The sequence below is a fragment of the Triticum aestivum genome, chromosome 7D (genome assembly GCF_018294505.1).
Source record: "Triticum aestivum cultivar Chinese Spring chromosome 7D, IWGSC CS RefSeq v2.1, whole genome shotgun sequence".
Classification (NCBI taxonomy): domain Eukaryota; kingdom Viridiplantae; phylum Streptophyta; class Magnoliopsida; order Poales; family Poaceae; genus Triticum; species Triticum aestivum.
This window is the reverse complement of record NC_057814.1, coordinates 45,941,293-45,963,501: the sequence shown is the minus strand read 5'-3', so window position 1 is coordinate 45,963,501 and position 22,209 is coordinate 45,941,293.

Sequence of the window (22,209 nt, the reverse complement as noted above, 5' to 3'; positions counted from 1 at the left end):
TCTTGTTGAAGCTTGGCCTTGAGTTCTTCTTGCTCCAAAATTTCCTTGAAGCAAGAGCCATGTGTTCATGATAATCATACTTGGTATCTTCGGGATTGCTCTCATCTTCTTCCTCATCATCCTCTTCTTCCACACTAACCTTGGCCTTCAAGGCAAGGTTGGGCTTCTTTGCTCTTTGAGACCGAATCATCGCATTGTCGGCGGTCTTGTCCAAGATGCTCATAGCGACAAACTCATCCAATGCTTCACTTGAGGACAGGGTGTGGAAGTCCGGCCTTTGATGAATGACTAAGGACATGGCCTTGTGGTAAGGCATCATTACCTTGAGGAACTTGCGCTTGATCCAATTTTCATCCGTGTCCTTGCTCCCATGATCTCGGAGTGAGACCGCGAGTTTGGTTACTCTCCGAAAGAGCTCACGAGGTTCTTCATCTTCTTTCATTGCAAACTCATCGGCTTCATCTTGCACCACTTCATAGTTGGAGCGTTGAATGCTTGCGCTTCCCTTGTAGAGGGAAACAACACAATGCCATGCATCTTTGGCCATGGCGAAGGGTCGAAGGTGAGGGAGATCTTCGGGTGGAATTGCATCTTGGATGATGAAGAGAGCATTCTCATTGAATTGATTATCCATGGCTTCTCTAGGGGTGAAGTTGCTTCGGTCATGTGGATAGAAACCTTCTTCAATGATTCTCTAAATATTAGTATTCACATGATTTAAATGATGCTTGAAGCGATAAACCCAAGAATCAAAGTCCTCATTTTTCACAATCTTAGGGGGAGGACCGGCATGATTCAAATGGGTGGAAGGAATCGCGCCACCATAAACAAGTGGAGTTTCCACATGGGCAAAGATGTCGGTGCCATTTTTACCACTAGAAGAAGGAGACTTTTCACTAGTAGCTTCCCCCTTGTCGGAGTTAGCATCCGCCACCTTGTTAGTGGGATCACCCACTTTCAACGGTGCGGTGGACAATTTAAGCCCTTCTAAGAATTTATTAAACATGCTTTCAACCTCAGACGTCATGGAGGTTTTCAATGTCTCCAAAGCCACATTGAATTCCTCACGAGAAACCGCGGTTCCCCCATCGGCCGTAGACGAGCTCGGATTCACACCGGAGTGCTCCTCCCCACCGTCTACAGTGTCAACCATACTCTTCAGACGGAAAAGTCCTTAATAAAGAGATGAGGCTCTGATACCAATTGAAAGGATCGATATAGTTGACTAGAGGGGGGGTGAATAGGCAACTAACAATTTTTAGCTTTTCTTTACCAAATTAAACTTTGCATCAAAGTAGGTTGTCTAGATATGCAACTAGGTGAGCAACCTATATGATGCAACAACAACAAGCACACAAGCAAGCAAGGGATATAACACAAATAAGCTTTCACAAGTAAAGGCACGAGATAACCAAGAGTGGAGCCGGTGAAGACGAGGATGTGTTACCGAAGTTCCTTCCTTTTGAGGGGAAGTACGTCTCCGTTGGAGCGGTGTGGAGGCACAATGCTCCCAAGAAGCCACAAGGGCCACCGTATTCTCCTCACGCCCTCACACAATGTGAGATGCCAAGATTCCACTATTGGTGCCCTTGGAGGCGGCAACCGGACCTTTACAAACAAGGTTGGGGCAATCTCCACAACTTAATTGGAGGCTCCCAACGACACCACAAAGCTTCACCACAATGGACTATGGCTCCGCGGTGACCTCAACCGTCTAGGGTGCTCAAACACCCAAGAGTAACAAGATCCGCAAGGGATTAGTGGGGGGAATCAAATTTCTCTTGGTGGAAGTGTAGATTGGAGCCTTCTCAACCAATCCCTAGAAAATCAACAAGTTTGATTGGCTAGGGAGAGAGATCGGGCGTAAATGGAGCTTGGAGCAACAATGGAGCTTAGGGTTGGAAGAGGTAATCAACTAGAGGATGAAGAAACCCCTTATATAGTGGAGAGACAAATCCAACCGTTGTCTACTTAACCAGCCCGCGACCTGCGGTACTACTGCAAGGGCTCACGGTACTACCGCGGCGGACCGCGGTACTACCGCTGCTACGGCAGGAGCTAGCCCAGGCCTGAAGCGCAAAGGCTGAGGGCGGTACTGCCGCTGGCGCGGTACTACCGCTCCCCCTTGCGGTACTACCGCAAGGCAGGATTGGACTATCTTGGGAAGGGTGCGGATGAGTAAAAATACATCCGTGCCAACTTCCGCCGAAAATCAAACAATTGAAAAGTCCGACACGGTACTACCGGACACGGCATGCGGTACTACCGCGCAGGGAGCGGATGTAAAAAATTACATCCGCCCCTACTTCCGCTCATGTTGTCGTGCCAGACCAGGACTCACGGTACTACCGCGCGCATGGGGCGGTACTACCGCATAGGGCGCGGATGAAAAAAATTACATCCGCCCCAACAGCTGCACGAGCGGCTGAGTCTGGTCTGAGGCCACGGTACTACAGCTCCTCAGGAGCGGTACTACCGTGGGCACCTACGGTACTACCGCAACCTCGTGCGGTACTATCGCAGGGGCCTGCGGTACTACCGCTCCTAGGAGCAGTACTACCGCATGCCCCAAAACAGCAACACTAGGAATCCTTCTCTGTTGCATATATATGAAGAAAACGGAGGATGCTCCAAAGCGCAAAGGGAAAGGTGGTGCAGAGGGAGTAAACGTGTACGTGATGATTCCACCCGAACCTTTCCAAAGCGGACCCCCTCTTAATAGTACGGCTTTCCTACGACTCAAATCCACCGAAAAGAAACGTAGAAAAACGTCGTCTTCAATAGTCTTCGAGGGGCACCAAACCATCTTGTGCCTAGTGACGAAACGTCTGAAATACTCAAGGCACACGATTAGTCGGCAAAAGCATTGTCATCAATCACCAAAACACCTTAGGGATAAATATGCCCTTACAATTGCCTTTCAGCCGTTTTGCCCCCTGCATCACCAACGTCGTGCGCCTCGAGAAGCCGAGGGACTTCGGTGGTGTTTAGGCGCCCTCTGCATGGGCATGTCCATGTCTCGGCGCAACATGACCATTGGATCAAACTCAGACGGTGCAGATCAGTCACTGTAGCACAAAGCGTGTGGGTGTGTTTGGTTGCATTCTCATCTCAATATAGTTGTTTCCTCTTCGTGTATTTGTGTTAACCTACTAGTGTGGACTCATGCACCCTTCATGCACTCTGCCAAACACCCAAAAGTGGGTCGAGAAGGGAACTTTTGCTCCCATCCCGTGCACCCTTCATACACTCTGCCTAACACTATCCGTGCTTCATATGGTTCATGTTTCGTGGAGTACTGTAGCACCGTACTCTCCGTGCGCTGTAGACCTAGTTCTGTTAACATTGATCTCACCGTTCATTCTCGACCGGACAGTCGAAAAAGCGGTACTATGTTACTACATTACTGTTCATATAGTTGACATGTGCACAACATCATTTGTTGTCGTCATATCTTACTACACTAGCAACAAGATTATGTAGTACAGACGTATGAACCACTGCACATGCCTAGTAGTAGGAGCACTGTGTATGTTCAAGTGGCTGCCGTGTTTCACCCTCCTCCGTCGTAAGAGTGGAAACGCTTGTTGTAATCATTTTTTTCTTCAGAAAAACATTGGACACGCTCTACCATGCGGATCCTCCTCCAGCCATGCACTAAATTACTCACTTTCACCGACGTGTGGGACAGCCAGCATCGGGGTCCACCAGCCATGCACTAAATTACTCCGTAGTAGAGTGACGGTAGACTACCCCGATCGAAGCGCCGCAGTAATGCCCAATGAGCCGTCAAATCACAAAACCCCCTCCTTTGCAGCAGTAAGTTGGACGGACGAAGCAACCATCATTTCACTCTTCTCTCTCAGCTTCCTCTCTACCCAACTCGCTTCTCCCTCATCTTGTTCCTCATTTCTTCAAGAAAACCCCTACCTGCTTCTGCCATTGTTCTTCTCTCCCAAAGAAGGAAAGGTGAGCGCATCAATGGTGTTGATTCTGGCCAAGGCCCGGTCTTGCAACCCCGACACTGATCCTATAACTCCCTCTCTGTTCTTCTTTTGGGTTTGTGATTATGGTTTCTTTTCTTTTATTTCTATTTGACAGTTTCTTCATGCACGCTGGAGCACCGGCCGAAGTGATGTCTATGGCTCTGGCCAAAACCGTCGAGGCTCATGGTATGAAGAAGCGCAAGCACCCCGCCGAGACTACCGCAGACAAGCTCAAAGCCATCGCCCTGTCCAAGCCCCCCTCTCCGGGATCCCTCATTAAGCAAGTCCAGGTAATATCTCTTCTTGACGATCTTTTTTCTCGATCTTGATCGTGTTTTTTCATCTAACACGCAGTACTAGTACTAGTAGTACATCTTTCTGGGTGATCTTGCATGTGATTTTGTGTGCCAAATGACGGTTCTAAATTCCTCTTTTGACCAAAACATGCGAGAGGTTAACACTGATTTCTTATAGATTACTTTCAACTACTCCCTCTGTCCCAAATTTCTTGTCTTAGATTTGTCTAGATATGGATGTATCTAATACTAAAATGTGACTTGATACATCCGTATCTAGACAAATCTAAGACAAGAATTTTGGGACGGAGGGAGTACTTTATGAGAGGACTTTATGAACATCAATGCTACCTTTGAAGAGGGTATATTTGCCTTAGTAACTTGTGTTATGGATATTGCAAGTAATCCCTCTGCTCTCATGCCTTTGAAGACATGTTCTAGTGTCTTTGTTCACTCGTTTCTGTGCGTATATGTAGTCATATATGGAGTATAATATCGAAAATCATCTTATATTTCTTAGTAATAAAAGATGGTTTCTGTTTGAATTAGAACCAGGTCCGCGGTGGAGATAAAGTTCTCAAAGTCATGCCGTGTGAACTGGAAGACCTGAGGATGAGTTCTACTGCTAAACTATCCAGCTGCTGTGTCCTATTCGCCATGTGTCCTGAACTAGTGTTTTCCTGTAGCATTGTTGTCAGGCGTGTTCTCGAGGCTGTACTTGACCACAACAATTTCTTGGTTGTGCCTTCGATTACGAAGGGTGTGGTTCTTGTAAAGCTTCCCGACAAATCTGATGCGGCCTGTCTTCATCATCATGTTTATGAGTGGAAAGACCACTCTGTTAGGTTCTCCAAGGTTGACGAGATGGTGATGGTGCATGTAGACATCTCTCACGAAGTCCATGGCCTAGTCAGTTATGCGGGGTTCATCCCGTAGGTCGGTGGCAAGAAATAGTCTGCAGAGTTTAATTAGTGCAACTTTGCTTGTCTGTAGTAAGTACTATTGTTCAGTACTTGATTTGTGTTTGTGAACCCTGTATTGTTTATTAGTACTGCCGCTTTTGGTGTGTGGTCAGTCCTGAGAACGGTCTATGTTAATGTCTGTCCACTCAATTCAGTCTGTATATTTTGAAGTATCCAGATCATCTTTTTTGTGAGGACGGTTTATCAATTATGGTTACACTCCAATATCTGTATGCATTGCAGGGTTTATCGCACCCACCAGGATTTCAAGAACCATGGATGTTCGGTCCATACGATTTGTCACGACCTTTGGACTGTCCTGCTTGTGGGAGTAGGCGGGGCCCCTGCATGCCACCCGTAGTTGGACGATCAATCTTCTGTTTAGTACTTCAACATATCATGGTAAGGATTCACTCGTGTCACATCAAATAAATCTTATTGATTTACTGTCTAAATCTTATTGATTTAATGTCATGTTTTCTTTCTTTTCCTGCAATTTTACGATGCAGGTTTTGCCATGTGACATTCATCACAGAATAAACCGTTTGTTTTGCTCTACGATGGCTATTTTTGCAGGTTTCACTTCTTATGTCATGTCAGTAATGAAGGCACTGTCCGTCACTTATATTACTGGAAAAAATTGGATCAGTCTGTTGTCTGAGTACAAGTTGAATTCCTATGATGAACTACAGTTTGGTTTAACAAAAACGCCACAATTAGTCCTTCTCGCGTTTAAAAGAAATGAAGAAAAAAACTAGATCACGGTCACGAAGCCTAGTCAAGTTAGAAAAAGCTGATCATAGCAGACCAGAGACGATCGCTGCTGTCTCGCACATCGGTACCACCTTCAACAATGGATCGAGCACCGGTAGTTGCTCTAGCACTGACAGCGGCAGCAGCTCAGTCTGATCCAGCTGAGGACTGGGCACCGACCGCGTCAGCGGATCAGGCTGATCTACCGGAGGATCGGTCATCGACACCGGCACTTGCTCCGACACCGGCACCAGCTCTACAAGGAGCACCATCTCCGGTAGCAGCAGCGGCTTCGGCACCTGCACCAACACTTGCACTTGCATCTGCTCCAGCCCGTGCAGCGGCAGCCGAACGAGCAGTTGCACCGGCAACAGACTGGGCTGCAGTTCGCACTTCATATACCAAAGTCCTTACAAAAGCCGACATGTCCACCTTCTTGGTAAGCATTGGCCGCCCAAGTGTTTCGTTCTTTTTTCTTTCCATGTTGTTTCGCATGATTCACTGTGTTGATCTAACTGTTTGGGTATGTCTTCTTGTTTGCAAACAGAGAATTCCTAGATCAACGAGGGAGTCGTTCAACAATCCGGGCGACAGCGGCCAAGTTTCTCTTACCATGCGCAGCCTTGGTGTGAATGAACCTGCTCAATATACCGTAAGTACAAAGGATGGTCGCATGATGATTGATGCTAAAGGATGGTCAAGGTTCAAATCTAAATCATATCTTGCGGTAGGGGATGATCTCAAAATCGAACTTTCTCGGCAAGGAGAGCTGGTCCAAATCAACTTTGAAATTCTTCAGTAGCAGCACGCAACTGCCGAACTGATCTATCCTCCGAGAGATTTTGATGTAATAATCTGGCATGGTGAAACAAGTGTCCTGTGTGTATAAGTAATATGACAGTATTATTTATCACATGGTATATCGTTGATAGAATTGCAACTCTCATTGCTGGTTAGGAACTGTCATTTGATTTCATTCCAACAGCTGCCGTGCTTTATTCAATTTTGTGTATTCGCCTTGCGACAGCATCTAAAACCAGCGCCGTACCGATCGCTTGCAATATGAAAAGCGCTGAGGTAGAACACATGGGCCCCCAAACATGCAGGGTGGGCTTGTGGCCCAAAGTCCAGAACCGTGAGCCTGTCTGAGTATTATATTCTCAGCTGAACCCCCATAATGCCCGTGCGTTGCACGTAACATCAAGATGCATTTGTATGAGTATTTTATCTTGTGAGAGAAAAGGATGAACGAGGGAAGGCCTTATTTGCAAATGTGGAGAGGTGTGTGGGTACCTTTTTGCAAAATTGCCATAGTTTCCTTCCTATCCGTCAGATATAAATCGGACGGCCTATATTGCAGGATGGCAGGCACACCATCATCACCAACTCGTCTATACTGTGTTACTAGCAAAAGACCCATGCGTTGCATGGAACATCAAGATGCATTTATATGAGTAGTTTATCTGGTGGGAGACAAATATGAACAAGGGAAGGCCTTATCTGCAAATGTGGAGAGGGGTGCGGGTATCTTTTTGCAAAATTGCATAGTTTCCTTCCTATCCGTCAGATATAGATCGGACGGTCTATACTGTAGGATGGCAGGCACACTATCATCACCAACTCGGTTTTTTATAAGATAGAGAAAAACAACTCTGTTTTTTATAGATAGAGAAAAACAACTCTGTTTTTTATAATTATATATGTTATATATATTCCCCTTGATTTTTCTTATGTATAAAGTTGTGATATAAAAGATTTGTATATTTCTTTACAGAGGGAGTATCTCTGTGTCAAAAATATATTTATGTGTAACTAGTTACTCCTGTCTTTCTACTTCCTTTCGCTGATATGTGGGGCATCCGGCAACAGGGTCCACGTGCCATATGCACAAATTAGAGTGCACAACTGCACGGTTGACACATCCCGGTCGTAGCGCCACAGTAATGCCCAATGAGCCATCAAATCAAACCCCCCCCTTCCAGCTTTAGCAGTAAGCTAGACGGACGAAGCGGCAATATTTCACTGGGCCTGAATCCCCTTCTCCCTCGTCTGCTTGTTCAGAGAAAACCCCCTCTCGGCGATTGCATAGGGTTTTCTCATGGAGAACCAGGTACGAATTCTTCATCCATCCCCGATAAATCCAAGTCCCTTGGTCGCGGGTAATCCTAGGATGGCAGCCGCCGCCGTTGATGCATTTTTCTTCCTACTGAATCTAGTGTGTTTCATTTGCAGTGCCCAAAGTGCGAGGACCCTACAGGTTTCTGCGCCCTCGGCGAGACGCCACACTTGTTCCTTCTCATCCTAACACAGGATTTTAAAACACGCACGGTATGTTCCTAGAATCCTCTTTTCTATCCGGGATGGTGGGGTTTTTTTGAACATGCTGTCGACTAATTTGAAAATTTGGATTGCTATATTTGGATAAAAGGTACTACCAGTACGATGGTCAACACTGACGTGAAGGAGGAAGTTATTTCTAGATTTGGATAGGGAATACATTGTGTTCTCATATTATTTTTCCTGTAGTGCATTATTTGCTTTGCCAGAACACATGTACTCAAGATGCTCGGCCTTGCCATAACTGAATACACCAGTTTAATGGTCACAGTGAAGACAAGCCATGGATATAAGTTCCGAGTTGGGTTCATGAACCAAGAAGATCGCTCCTTTTTTATGGCCGAACTTGGATAAACTTTCTCAAGTGTTACGGACTGAAAGTTGGCGCACGAATGTTGATGGAAATAGCAGAACCTGGTCTCATCTTCACTGCGATCTTCCACCCCGACGTCGTTCCAATTGTTCATCCATGTTAGTTTTGTATCTGGTTCTTGCTTGTTGCCTCGATTACTTCTTAATCCACCTATTCTGTCTAACTAATCACAATTTAACTTTAGAAGTAGCAATGAATCTCTCACGAAGATGCTACTGCTAACTAATATTTTCTTATAATTGGTGGCACATGTAGGTTTTTTCAGAGTTAAGCAGGCTGCTCGTTTGTTATTCTGTAACAACTCGGCTGTTACTGATGGCACTGAAGTTGACTGGGATGACATCCACAAGTTCCTACACTTTATTGATCGTCTTGAGGTCCTTTCGGGGCGTTTCAATGGTGGAAGGCCACGTGGGATATGTGTGCCACTGCTGCACTCGTTGAACAGGTCCAACTGTGTCGAGAAACTTATGGCACGAGCTGTTTTCTGTTATATATGTTGTTCATAAACTATTGCTTATACACAGTTTTATAGATGTGATCTTCTTGAAACAGAAACTGCCCAGTTCTATTGTTCCTATACAGATGCCTGACCATGGTCGGGTCAGACTTGCGCTTGGTCACAACATGATGTTTATGTCGACCTACTCCATTCCCCATGGAGGTGAAAAGATACTTATTCATGGGTGGTCTCAAATAATGAAGGCCCGTCCATCTTGGAGAATAGGACAGAAGATTATGTTCCTGCTTTTCCATGGCTCTAAAGTGAATATCCTGTTTATTGACCACATTGCGAGATGAAGCCGCTTTCAGAAGGTTGTGGATGCGTGGGGTGGCGCCTGGGGCTTGGCGGCCTCACCCTTGGTTAACTGTAGGCAAAGTAGCACTGTTCGAGGCGTGCTTTGTACGGTTGAACCTGTATAAGTACTCATACTGCTTTCAGCTATGGTTGTTAAGTGCCCCTGCTGGTTTCAGTTAAGGTTGTTAAGTACTCCTGCTGCTTTTATAGTCTGTCGTGTTTCTTCAGTCATGTCTTCCTCCAGCCGCCAAAACCAAACCAGCGCCGGCGGGGCCGCCTGCTTCCGCCTCCCACAGCTGGCTGCGCCTCAGCGCACGCATCGCCGCCCCACCGTCTCCTAAATCGTTAACGCCGATGTCCGAGGCCTCGTCGTCGTCCTCCGCGCACTTTGGTGCGCTCGCCGCGGCACCGCCCTCTAGCGTTGTCAGCATGGTCAACAAACAACAGGAATCGGCAAAAGTACGTGGAGAGGATGACAGTAGGGGCCCACCATGTCAGCGTATGGAAAAATAAAATGCTCCCTCCTAGTGTTTTCCTGACATCTGGGACCCACGACATTGTGAGCGTATATAGTCAATAGACAAGAGAACATCACAAGATCGGCTGACACCTGGGACGTAGCTGCTCGAGCGGTATTTTTTTTTGTTATTGTTGAGAGGGAGCAGGGTTTGAACTGGGTTGTGGCCCGTCTAGCCCAGGTTTATATTTTATCTTCACCATGTGACCAGCCCAACTATTTTTTCTTTGTGAAAATGAGCCCAGTTTATTTTTTCTGAAGAATACCCAATCCAGGCCTACTTATTTTTCTATGCCCTGATGGGCTGCAACTCTTTCAAGACGCCTGCAAATCTTGAAAGTAATATGAAATGGGTTGTAAATATAAAAACAAATGACAAATTGGCAATTACTTTATAATTTCTGAATTTTTTCACATTTTCAGATTCCTATTTCACTGGTCATTAACCTAATTTAAATATATCTTCAAAGTACTTTAAATCTGGCTCGACATTTCGGTATTAAAAATAGTTTGGAACCCACAGAAATATGCGAAATTGGCCCTGGCCAACCAAAAAAACGGACTGCAATAAATTGCATAAGAAGTCGCAATGAGCTATATATAAATTATTAAAAAAAGAGGGAATGGTCTGACTTGTGGGCCTATTAAGTTGATGCGTATGCAAGATTTTTTTAGTTATTATATACGTCAACAAACAATTCTAGCAGACGTAACCGTTGGATGTCAACCCAACGTTCGTCGTATTTCTTCAATCTCTGATCTTCTTGCTCCAGCCGCCAAATCCAGCGCCGGCGGGACCGCCTGCTCCCGCCTCCCGTGGCCGGCTGTGCTGCCGCGCAGGCCTCACCGCCCCCTACTACTCCCACCGCTGGCCAGGGCATCCCTCGACTCACCCACACCCCCTGTTATTCTGCGGCGACGGCAGCCTCACACCGCAGCCGAACCAGTGAACCCTCGTACTCCTCTCCGCGTGGGCATCCACTGCCGCGTCTTCCCCGGCTCCGCGTCGTCCCCTTCCTAGGCCTCGCCGTCGTCCACCGCCCTGGTGCTCTCGGCGCGGCGTGGTCTACGTGGTCAAGGAACGACTTCCATCGGAAGAGTACTGTACGTGGAGAGGCTGACAGCTGGGTCCACGACAGCCGCAAGGAAGTGTCTCCTTATTACGCGGAAAATAATTATTCCTCCACCTGACAGCAGGGACCCATCGGACGGGCCACCGTATTTGGCGAAAAAACGTTTCCCCCTAACTGCTGGGACCCACCGGACGGGCCACCGTATTTCGCGAAAAAAAACGTTCCCCCCGCTGTCAGCTCGGACCTTCCGGAAGTGCCTCCTTATTACGCACAAAAAAATGAATACTCCCCTGCTAGTTGGGACCCACCTTGGTGGGAGGCTGACTTGTGGGCCTACTAAGTTGACGGGGATGGAGTGCTTTGTCAACTTAGTCAATATGACCGATTCTAGCAACAGTGACCGTACGATGTCCATCCAACGGCTGTAGTGCTTCTTCAACCTCTGGTCTTCTTGCTCCAGCCGCCCAAAGCAGCGCCGGTCGTGCCGCATGCTCCTGCCTCCCATGGCCGGCTGTGCTGCCGCGGAGGCCTCATCGCCCCCTACTATTCCCACCGCTGGCCAGGCCCTGCGGCGATGGCAGCCTCGCACTGCAGCCGAACCAGTGAACCCTCGTACTCCTCTCCACGCGGGCTTCCACTGCCACGTCTTCCACGGCTCCGCGTCGTCCCCTTCCTAGGCCTCGCCGTCGTCCACCGCCCTGGTGCTCTCGGCGCGGCGTGGTCTACGTGATCAAGGAACGACTTCCATCGGAAGAGTACTGTACGTGGAGAGGCTGACAGCTGGGTCCACGGCAGCCGCAAGGAAGTGTCTCCTTATTACGCAGAAAATAATTATTTCTCCACCTGACAGCAGGGACCCATCGGACGGGCCACCGTATTTCGTGAAAAAAATGTTTCCCCCTGACTGCTGGGACCCACCAGCTACATCTTCGCACGCAAGGAAGTGCGTCCGGGCAAAAAAAATGATTCGCCCCCTGACTGTTGGGACCCACTAGCTACATCTTCGCACGGAAGGAAGTGCCTGACAGTCGGGACCCACCTGGTCGAAGCGTACGTAGCGTTGTCATTCTGGTCGCGAACGTGTACGTACATACTGGTCGATCGGTCTGTCTGCAGGCTGCAGCGATGAACCGTGGCCGTGCAAGGAAGGGCACGTGTGGTAGTAGAGGCGCGTACATGTGGTAGTAGAGGCACGCACGTAGCATGTACACGTACGTACAGCGGCCATGTTGCAAGAAAGTAAATACGGCCACGTACGTACATACGGGCGGGGTCTCGAACACCTACTCGCGCATACGTACGGCCAGGGCTCGTGTACATGGCTGGGTCGGAACGGAGAAACTGCGTCGTCGTCGTGTTCATGGGGAGGCAACGGAATGCGTCGTGTTCATCGGGAGGCAACGGAACGCGTGGGAGCCAACCGGCTTGGATGGAACAGCCGGTGGAAACGAGGCCTGGCGTACCGCAGAACGGAGGAAACGGCCTTGTGTTCGACCGGCCACGGTCGAAACGGGATCCTGTTCATCTGGAGGGGTCTGGCGTACCACAAAACGGAGGAAACGGACCTCCTACGGTCGAAACGGGGGTCCTGTTGATCGGGAGGGGTGTGGCGTACCGCAAAACGGAGGAAACAGACTTGTGTTGGAGCGCTACGGTCGAAACGGGGGTCCTGTTCATCGGGAGGGGTGTGGCGTACCGCAAAACGGGACTCCACGAGATATTGTTCATCTCCACCATCGACCCCCTCCAGCCTCCACGGGCTACTGTTCATCCACCGTCGACCTCCTCCAGCCTCCACCTGCGACTATTCATCCACGGCTCCTGTTCATCCAGCCTCCACCGCGCGCTACTCCACCAGCTACTGTTCAACCAGCCCTCTCCACGGACTCCTGTTCAACCACCCCTCCACGGGCTACTGTTCATCCAGCCCTCCACCATCTACTGCTCATCCAGCCCTCCACGGGGTGGTCCTGTTCATCCAGCCCTCCATGGGGTCCTGTTCATCCAGCCTCAACCGGCTCGATCGATCGGGTCCTGTTCATCCAGAGGCAAGACCACGGGGTCCTGTTCATCCACCCCCACTGGGAACTGTTCATCCAAACCCCCCCAGCAACACTCACTATTCATCCAGAGGCAGCATCGATCAGCTTCAGTTAGCAGCAGTAGCGAAGGAATCGCTCGATCGGGTTCAGTTAACAGCCATCGATCGATCGCTCGGGTTCAGTAACGCATAGCCTGCAGTGCAATCGCTCGGGTTCAGTTAGAGCCCAACGCCTCACACACACGCGCGTACGTGTACTAGAGAAACGCGCATCGCTCGGCCCCCGACCACCCACCGTAACCGGGAACTCCCCGAAATTTTCCTCGCCCTCGCTTCTACCACGGTTTTTTCCGTCATGGACGGCCCAAAGAATGTCATGCAGCTGCGTCTCCGGCCCACCCAGGACGAAAAGCCCATTTTCTTTCATGATTTTTTGGCATAGAAGTAGGAGCCCACCACATCTATGATGATACCGGGTTTTGTCACAATTATCATCATAGAAGTGTCATAAGTATGACAGAAAAAAAATTCGTTCGGCCCAAAATGTCATGGATGTGTCTTTTTTTGTAGTGATATGTCATTCACATATACTTATCAGAAAGGCTGTAGTGCTCCCACTCACTTTCTTGTAAATACAAGCTTCACCGCAAGTCTGTATAAAACTATATGCTTTGATCAACTCATCAAAGCGTATATTCCAACTCCGAGATGCTTGCACCAGTCCATAGATGGATTGCTGGAGCTTGCATATTTTGTTAGCACCTTTAGGATTGACAAAACCTTCTGGTTGCATCATATACAACTCTTCTTTAATAAATCCATTAAGGAATGCAGTTTTGTTATCCATCTGCCAGATTTCATAACATGTGGCAATTGCTAACATGATTCGGACAGACTTAAGCATCGATACGAGTGAGAAAATATCATCGTAGTCAACACCTTGAACTTGTCGAAAACCTTTTGCGACAATTCGAGCTTTGTAGATAGTAACACTACTATCAGCGTCCGTCTTCCTCTTGAAGATCCATTTATTCTCAATGGCTCGCCGATCATCGGGCAAGTCAATCAAAGTCCACACTTTGTTCTCATACATGGATCTCATCTCAGATTTCATGGCCTCAAGCCATTTTGCGGAATCTGGGCTCATCATCACTTCCTCATAGTTCGTAGGTTCGTCATGGTCTAGTAACATGACTTCCAGAACAAGATTACCGTACCACTCTGGTGCGGATCGTACTCTAGTTGACCAACGAGGTTCGGTAGTAACTTGATCTGAAGTTTTGTGATCATCATCATTAGCTTCCTCGCTAATTGGTGTAGGAATCACTGGAACTGATTTTTGTGATGAACTACTTTCCAATTCGGGAGAATGTACAATTACCTCATCAAGTTCTACTTTCCTCCCACTCACTTCTTTCGAGAGAAACTCCTTCTCTAGAAAGGATCCATTCTTAGCAGCGAATATCTTGCCTTCGGATCTGTGATAGAAGGTGTACCCAACAGTCTCCTTTGGGTATCCTATGAAGACACATTTCTCCGATTTGGGTTCGAGCTTATCAGGTTGAAGCTTTTTCACAGAAGCATCACAACCCCAAACTTTAAGAAACGACAACTTGGGTTTCTTGCCAAACCATAGTTCATAAGGTGTCGTCTCAACGGATTTAAATGGTGCCCTATTTAACGTGAATGCAGTTGTCTCTAATGCATAACCCCAAAAACGATAGAGGTAAATCAATAAGAGACATCATAGATTGCACCATATCTAATAAAGTACGGTTACAACGTTCGGACACACCATTACGTTGTGGTGTTCCACGTGGCGTGAGTTGCGAAACTATTCCACATTGTTTCAAATGAAGACCAAACTCATAACTCAAATATTCTCCTCCACGATCAGATCGTAGAAACTTTATTTTCTTGTTACGATGATTTTCCACTTCACTCTGAAATTCTTTGAATTTTTCAAATGTTTCAGACTTATGTTTCATTAATTAGATATACCCATGTCTGCTTAAATCATCTGTGAAGGTCAGAAAATAACGATACCCGCCGCGAGCCTCAACACTCATCGGACCGCATACATCAGTATGTATTATTTCCAATAAGTCAGCTGCTCGCTCCATTGTTCCTGAGAACGGAGTCTTAGTCATCTTGCCCATGAGGCATGGTTCGCAAGCATCAAGTGATTCATGATCAAGTGATTCCAAAAGCCCATCAGCATGGAGTTTCTTCATGCGCTTTACACCAATATGACCAAACCGGCAGTGCCACAAATAAGTTGCACTATCATTATTAACTTTGCATCTTTTGGCTTCAATAGTATGAATATGTGTATCACTATGATCGAGATTCAATAAACCATTTATATTAAGTGTATGACCATAGGTTTTATTCATGTAAACAGAACAACAATTATTCTTTGATACATGAATAACCATATTGCAATGAACATGATCCAATCATATTCATGCTCAACGCAAACACCAAATAACATTTATTTTAGGTTCAACACTAATCCCGAAGGTAAAGGGAGTGTGCGATGGTGATCTTATCAACCTTGGAATCACTTCCAACTCACATCATCACCTCTCCCTTAACTAGTCATTTGTTTATTTTGCAACTCCCGTTTCGAGTTACTACTCTTAGCAACTGAACCAGTATCAAATACCGAGGGGCTGCTATAAACACTACTAAAGTACACATCAATAACATGTATATCAAATATACCTTTTGTTCACTATGCCATCCTTCTTATCTGCCAAGTATCTAGGGCAGTTCCACTTCCAGTGACCATTTCCTTTGCAGTAGAAACACTTAGTTTCAGGCTTGGGTCTAGCTTTGGGATTCTTCATGGGAGTGGCAACTTGCTTGCCATTCTTCTTGAAGTTCCCTTTCTATTCCTTTACCCTTTTACTTGAAACTAGTGGTCTTGTCAACCATCAACACTTGATGCTTTTTCTTGATTTCTACCTTCGCTGATCTCAGCGTCACGAAGAGCTCGGGAATCGTTTTTGTCATCCCTTGCATATTATAGTTCATCACGAAGTTCTAGTAGCTTGGTGATAGTGACTAGAGAACACTATCAATCACTATATATCTGGAAGATTAACTCCCACTTGATTCAAGCGATTGTAGTACCCAGACAATCTGAGCACATGCTCACTGGTTGAGCTATTCTCCTCCATCTTGTAGGCAAAGTACTGTCAGAGGTCTCATACCTCTCGACACGGGCATGAGTCTGAAATACTAATTTCAACTCTTGGAACATCTTATATGCTCCATGACGTTCAAAACATATTTTGAATTCCCGGTTTTAAGCCATAAAGCATGGTGCACTAAACTATCAAGTAGTCATCATATCGAGCTTGCCAAACGTTCATAACGTTTGCATATACTCATGCAATAGGTCTGTCACCTAGTGGTGCATCAAGGACATAATTCTTCTGTGCAGCAATGAGGATAATCCTCATATCACGGACCTAGTCCGCATCATTGCTACTATCATCTTTCAACTTAGTTTTCTCTAGGAACATATCAAAAATAAAACAGGGGGGCTATATGCGAGTTATTGATGTACAACATAGATATGCAAATACTATCAGGACTAAGTTCATGATAAATTAAGGTTCAATTAACCATATTACTTAAGAACACCCACTTAGATAGACATCCCTCTAGTCATCTAAATGATCACATGATCCAAATCAACTAAACCATGTCCGATCATCACGTGAGATGGAGTAGCTTTCAATGGTGAACATCACTATGTTGATCATATCTACTATATGATTCACGTTCGACCTTTCGGTCTTAGTGCTCCGAGGCCATATCTGCATATGCTAGGCTCGTCAAGTTTAACCGAGTATTTTGCGTGTGCAAAACTGGCTTGCACCCGTTGTATGTGAACGTAGAACTTATCACACCCGATCATCACGTGGTGTCTCGGCACGAAGAACTGTAGCAACGGTGCATACTCAGGGAGAACACTTATACCTTGAAATTTAGTGAGGGATCATCTTATAATGCTACCGCCGTACTAAGCAAAATAAGATGCATAAAGGATAAACACCACATGCAATCAATATAAGTGATATGATATGGCCATCATCATCTTGTGCCTTTGATCTCCATCTCCAAAGCACCGTCATGATCACCATCGTCACCGGCTTGACACCTTGATCTCCATCGAAGCATCGTTGTCGTCCCGCCAACTATTGCTTCTTCGACTATCACTACCGCTTAGTGATAAAGTAAAGCAATTACATGGCAATTGCATTTCATACAATAAAGCGACAACCATAAGGCTCCTGCCAGTTGCCGATAACTTTTACAAAACATGATCATCTCATACAATAATTTATATATCATCACGTCTTGACCATATCACATCACAACATGCCCTGCAAAAACAAGTTAGACGTCCTCTACTTTGTTGTTGCAAGTTTTACGTGGTTGCTACGGGCTTAGCAAGAACCGTTCTTACCTACGCATCAAAACCACAACAATTTTTCGTCAAGTGTGCTGTTTTAACCTTCAACAAGGACCGGGCGTAGTCACACTCGATTCAACTAAAGCTGGAGAAACAGACACCCACTAGCCACCTGTGTGCGAAGCACATCGGTAGAACCAGTCTCATGAATGCGGTCATGTAATGTCTGGGCTGCTTCATCCAACAATACCACCGAATCAAAGTATGACATGCTGGTAAGCAGTATGACTATTATCGCCCACAACTCTTTGTGTTCTACTCGTGCACATAACTTCTACGCATAGACCTGGCTCGGATGCCACTGTTGGGGAACGTAGTATTTCAAAAAAATTCCTACGAACACGCAAGATCTATCTAGGAGAAGCATAGCAACGAGTGGGGAGAGTGTGTCCACGTACCCTCGTAGACCGAAAGCGGAAGCGTTAAGTAACGTGGTTGATGTAGTCGAACGTCTTGGCGATCCAACCGATCAAGTACCGAACGCACGGCACCTCCGCGATCTGCACACGTTCAGGTCGGTGACGTCCCTCGAACTCTAGATCCAGCTGAGGCTGAGGGAGAGTTCCGTCAGCACGACGGCGTGGTGACGGTGATGATGAAGTTACCGGCGCAGGGCTTCGCCTAAGCACAACGACGATATGACCGAGGTGGAAAACTGTGGAGGGGGCACCGCACACGGCTAAAGATCAACTTGTGTCTATGGGGTGCTCCCCTCCCCCGTATATAAAGGAGGGGAGGAGGGGGCCAGCCGGCCTCAAGGGGTGCGCCCAAGGGGGGATCCTACTCCTACTAGGAGTAGGTTCCCCCCTTTCCTAGTCCAATAAGGAGGGGAAGGAAGGAGGAAGGGGGGAGAAGGAAGGAGGGGGGTGCCGCCCCCACCCCTTGTCCAATTCGGACTGGGGGGCGCGCGCCACCTCCTGGCCGGCCCTCTCTCCTCTAAGGCCCATGGTGGCCCATTAACTTCTGGGGGGGGTCCGGTAACCCTCCGGCACTCCGGTTTTATCCGAAACTCTCCGGAACACTTCTGGTGTCCGAACAACATGGTACAATATATCAATCTTTATGTCTCGGCCATTTCGAGACTCCTCGTCATGTCCGTGATCTCATTCGGGACTCCGAACTACCTTCGGTACATCAAAGCACATAAACTCATAATACCGATTGTCATCGAACGTTAAGCGTGCGGACCCTACGGGTTCGAGAACTATGTAGACATGACTGAGACACCTCTCCGGTCAATAACCAATAGCGGAACCTGGATGCTCATATTGGCTCCTACATATTCTATGAAGATCTTTATCGGTCAAACCGCACAACAACATACGTTGTTCCCTTTGTCATCGGTATGTTACTTGCCCGAGATTCGATCGTCGGTATGACCATACCTAGTTCAATATCGTTACCGGCAAGTCTCTTTACTCGTTCCGTAATGCATCATCCCGTGACTAACTCATTAGTCAAATTGCTTGCAAGGCTTATAGTGATGAGCATTACCGAGAGGGCCCAGAGATACCTCTCTGAAACACGGAGTGACAAATCCTAATCTCGATCTATGCCAACCCAACAAACACCATCGGAGACACCTGTAGAGCATCTTTATAATCACCCAGTTACGCTGTGACATTTGATAGCACACTAAGTGTTCCTCCGGTATTCGGGAGTTGCATAATCTCATAGTCATAGGAACATGTATAAGTCATGAAGAAAGCAATAGCAATAAAATAAACGATCATAGTGCTAAGCTAACGGATGGGTCTTGTCCATCGCATCATTCTCCTAATAATGTGATCCCGTTTATCAAATGACAACACATGTCTATGGTTAGGAAACGTAACCATCTTTGATAAACGAGCTAGTCAAGTAGAGGCATACTAGGGACACTTTTGTTTTGTCTATGTATTCACACATGCACTAAGTTTCTGGTTAGTACAATTCTAGCATGAATAATAAACATTTATCATGAAATAAGGAAATAAATAATAACTTTATTATTGCCTCTAGGGCATATTTCCTTCACGCCCCCCCTTCCTTGTATAAACAAGGGGGAAGGGGAAAGAGGGGGGAGGAATGGGGAGTCCTACTCCACACTTTCCTTGCCTTCCCCTCTTTCCTTCTCCTCCTCGTAGGGTTGGCCTGTATAGGGGCGCACCAGCCCCTTATGGGCTGGTGTGTTCCCTCTCTAGCCCATAAGGCCCATATCTTTGCCGGGGTGCCCGAAACTCCTTTCCGGTGACCCGATAAGTACCCGGTACCCTCCGGAACACTTCCGGTGTCCGAATACCATCGTCCTATATATCGATCTTTACCTCTTGACCATTTCGAGACTCCTCTTCATGTCTGTGATCTCATCTGGGACTCCGAACAACATTCGGTCACCAAATCACATAACTCATATAATACTATATCGTCAACGAACATTAAGCGTGCGGACCTACGGGTTCGAGAACTATGTAGACATGACCGAGACACCTCTCCGGTCAATAACCAATAGCGGAACCTGGATGCCCATATTGGCTCCTACATATTCTACGAAGATCTATATCGGTCGAACCGTTATGACAACATACGTAATTCCCTTTGTCCATCAGTATGTTACTTGCCCGAGATTCGATCGTCGGTATCTTCATACCTAGTTCAATCTCATTACCGGCAAGTCTCTTTACTTATTCTGTAATACATCACCTCGTGACTAACTCCTTAGTCGTTTGCTTGCAAGCTTATGATGTGTATTACCGAGAGGGCCCAGAGATACCTCTCCAATACTCGGAGTGACAAATCCTAATCTCGATCTATGCCAACTCAACAAACACCTTCGGAGATACCTGTAGAGCATCTTTATAATCACCCAGTTACATTGTGACGTTTGATAGCACACAAGGCATTCCTCCGGTATCCGGGAGTTGCATAATCTCATAGTCGAAGGAATATGTATTTGACATGAAGAAAGCAATAGCAATAAAACTAAACGATCATTATGCTAAGCTAACGGGTGGGTCTTGTCCATCACATCATTCTCCTAATGATGTGATCCCGATATCAAATGACAACTCATGTCCATGGTTAGGAAACCTTAACCATCTTTGATCAACGAGCTAGTCTAGTAGAGGCTCACTAGGGACATGTTGTTTGTTTATGTATTCACGCATGTATTAAGGTTTCCGATCAATACAATTCTAGCATGAATAATAAACCTTTATCATGAATAAGGAAATATAAAATAACAACTTTATTATTGCCTCTAGGGCATATTTCCTTCACCGTGGACATCCATATTGACCCCTTTGAATACACGAATGACATTCGAGTGAACATTTGGTTAACATGTGATATTCACTTTGCTTCGCGATACCTTGCAAAACCCGAGGGGAGATATATCAGTATCCTCTTCAGTCAATCTCATGCTCACTATACCGGTCTTCCCGTTACCAGTTTTGTTCTTCTTCCTCGTTGACATGTTCCAGCATCCCTATGACCTAGTCACCTGTGTCTGGCCGACGATGATGGATGTCGTCACACCTAGACGGCCCTAAGAATATCTCTCCATCGTCGGAGGAGCAAATCTCACTCTTGAGCTATCTAGCCCCTTAATAAACTTTTTAATGAACCTGTAAGTTGTCTCTATGATCATCGTTTTACATATAACGTTTGAGCAATCCCAAAGTTCATCGTACGGTAAGAGTGACTACGATACTCTCATGGTCTAAGGAACTAAAGCATACATTAACTCTCCTTGTTATATCAATTGACTTGTGACGATACTACAATAGTATCTCAGAGTATAACAAACAAGTTGGGTCAATCCAATATGATCGTTCTTCCAACGTCATATTCTTAAAATTGTTTTGGGACTATCGTTACACTTAACGATATCCCAAGATCCGAAAAATGTGATCACTTACAACACTTGAGCTAGTCCTAGAGGCAAGACTAGAAATCACGTTTTACCATTTATCATACCACATGTGCATATGAGTTTTCCACTGAGTCGCATATTCCAGGATCATAACAGTCATAGCATAGAATAAACACTCTTAATTATAAACATGGAAATAAATAATACAATATTATTGCCTCTATGGCACATTTCCAACATAGAGAACAAAAGAAAGAAAAAATACAAAAAGGATTCAATAATTTTTCCAAGACCCATGAATTAAATTTTCCATGATACAGAAATTTTTTTGCCTTGCTCTATGCACAAAATTTGCCATCACACACAAAAAGAAAATACCAGGTCCATGAAGTAAATTTGCCATGCTCCAAAAATAATAATAGTCATGTTCGTTGAAGTAAATTTGCCATGGTCCAAAACATACTCCATGTCCCAAATGGTCACAGATTTTACCATAAATGCATTTTGGGGGAGTTTGTAAATAGTTGCATGGCAAATTTAAATGAACTTAGGTTCAAACGTGTGTCTTTCGGTTTTCTTGCATGTTTTTAAGTTATGGAAAATTTAGTTTATCATGCACGTCAATTTGTAAAATTTCTTGTATGGCATTTTTGGCTACAAACATCATGTCTACTTTTTTGTGTGCCGACAATTTTAGGCTTTTCCTCATGGCAATTTTGCACGCACCTTT